Below are 2,894 nucleotides of genomic sequence, written 5' to 3'. Positions count from 1 at the left end.
GGTACTCCCGGTTTTCCCTCTCAAGGAAAAACCAACAGTTAACTTATTAGTTAGTGCTCCATTGCTAGAACGACTAAACATTTAAATAAAGTTCCTTTCCTTTCTCTCATGGATATTAAATAAGCGCATCACACAAACTGAATGAATTAGTCCATGAGCCAAACCACATACTGGTACAATGGATGTTACCGGCTAATTTATTCATGCTACGGTATGAATTATCCAAGAAAACTGTGATGGACTTGTCCACAATGTTACGCTTAAGGCACAGAAAAGCGTGCCTTTAGGTTTACCCACACAGTGAAAATCCAAGATGGCGGTCCCAAAATGGGTTTCATAAGAAAATAATATGTAAATTTGGCTAACAACAGCAACACGGTTTTCAGTAAAATTTGTAACTAATAACATATCACATTTTTTTATTTCTAATATGTAAAAGTTGATGACTGTGACCAGTGTTTGTCATGACTGCAAATCAAGCCAAATGATAATAAAACATACTTTCGTGACATACTTAACTTTTAATGGTATGCTTGGAATCCAAGATGGCAGAAAGTGTAGGGAACCTGAGAACTGTAAGTCCATTTTGGTTTATTTTAAAGTTTCTTTTTTTTTTTGGTTTTTTTTTTTGTTATTTTTCATGTTAATATGTGTTGTGATGCATTTCAAAGATAAAAAACCTATAAAAACAGTATTTATGAAGTTGACTATCCTAAAACAGCGGAAGATTGTCCTCGAAAAACCATACGAAAAGTATCGATAAACACGGAGAACTTACAGTCACTGTAGAGAGGTGTAATGAGGACCTATAGCGGAGGTTGAACATCTCCATCGCCAATTAACAACAACACACACTTTATTCACTCTTGTACAAGCTTCAATATATATAAATATGAAACAAAAAAGATACTAGAATAGTGCACAAATATTTAGTCTGGAGCCTAATTTAACGGGTAGATTTTCAAGTTAGCCCCAGTTACTTTAAGTTACCTTATAGCAAAAGATGGAGAACAGGTTTTAATAAATAAATTAAATAAATAATGTAAAACAGAAGAGTGGAAGATTTTAGGACAAAGTTTCAGAATGTTGCTTCTGACAGCAGATAATGTTTTAATTTTTTTGTCTACATAATTGGCAGGCATTTAATGTTTTTGACACATGGGGTCGATAGGCATCCATTAGGGGGGGGAAATAGCAGAGTCATCTGTTCTTCTCTGGACTTGGGTATGCTGGTTTCCAACGTTATTGCCTTCTTGGTGGTCTCTCTTTGTAGGTTAGGTCTTATACCGGGCATGAAATACTACTTGACTAGGTGAAAATAATTTTCGAAACAAGACCTGGTAGCAGACCTTCTAATGCCAAAGATGCGTAATTTTTACGAATGTGCAATCGATACACCATTAGTTACTGTTGAACATCAGAGGTTAATGTCGGTGGTGTGCGAAGTGCATCTCATTTGAAGGCGCCTAGTGTAACGTGCAAAAACTATAAGCCTAATAGCATATCGGTTCTGTGGGTGGAGTTTAGCGTATTGCTTAACATAAGAGTGTATTCCGCGGGGGGGACGGTGGTAGAATTATTGCGTACAGAGAAATGTAAGGTATAAAATAATGCTGATAAAGTTGTCTCCGCTGCGTTAGAGAGGCGAGTTACAGAAAAAAAATGCTGAGTTTAGCTATTATCCCATTGAAAATTCGTGATGCAAGCATAAGATGAGTAAATGTTTTTGAAGGATACAGTGTCGTCAAGATAGCACACCTAGGTATTTACGTGGATGAACTTATACGCTCCAGCAAGAAACTCGTACCGTCTTCACTTTCTATCTATTCCTCCACGTATTACGTGTGAGGGGTGTTAAAATAACAAAACCTTGGATATTTCTCCTTGGTTTTAGCGTGTATCACCCATAAATCAACGAAGAAATGTGAAAAAATTTTATAACTCCATCTGGCATTCAAATATCTGGTTCCGAGTATATTTTATCTTGTGTTTAGCCATCTCGACAATTTAGTATCGCATTGAGAGCAACCAACTCGTGTTCTATTTCTGTCCCATATCTAAAATGTTAGCAAGAAGCCCCGGGGATACTCCCTTATAGGGCTATATAGGGTTATGTGCGGCCCCAAAGGGTAGGGTTTTCCGACGTTGTGGTCATAAATAGGGTATCGATTATTGCCAATTTTCCTTCCGCCACTATTGGTCATAAATGGTAAAGAGCATTTTCTCTTTAAATGTCTGCTTCAACGTAAATCTCAAAGCATTATTCCTTGATCTCTTGTTTTGAACTCTTAATAAACAGCTTTACCAACGGGTATCTCTTGCTGAACGCTTGAGCCAACGCTCCTGTCTTTTTAGCTAATGTCGCACAGTAAGTGATAGGCCATAGCATTTTTTCATAGAGTTGGTGATAAGGCCAGGCAGAGGCAACGCAAATACTCATAAAGAAATTTATGCCGATAGGGTGGGAAAAAAAATAAAGAGCATTTTTTTTATACAACAGTTTTTAACATTTCTAATATGCATAGCGTACTATCAGAAATTAAAGGAGATTGCACATAAAAAAAATCCACATGCTTTTTGGTGCCCCAACAGATAGAAAAGTAAAGCAAAACATATTCTTCAAACCACTTGTGGACCGAGTTATTTCCTTAATCAGTTATAGAGATGATTCTCTCATCCTTATACAAGGTGAAAGTTTGCTGTATCCGCCCTTTTATAAAGGTAGCAAAACTGCTGGTGCGGGTACAATTTGGCCACAAAACCAGCCCCATCAAAAAAAACCCGAAAGGCGGCAGTAAAAAATCCATCTTTCTGTGTGCCTTTTCGCTTGCATTGTACCAAATCAGGTACGCATACAATGTAAATGCGCCATTATTTTTTAGTGGCATAAATAA

Source organism: Montipora capricornis, chromosome 7 (genome assembly GCF_036669925.1).
Source record: "Montipora capricornis isolate CH-2021 chromosome 7, ASM3666992v2, whole genome shotgun sequence".
NCBI classification, from domain to species: domain Eukaryota; kingdom Metazoa; phylum Cnidaria; class Anthozoa; order Scleractinia; family Acroporidae; genus Montipora; species Montipora capricornis.
The sequence above is the reverse complement of the archived record's forward strand: the minus strand, read 5'-3'. Positions refer to the sequence as shown.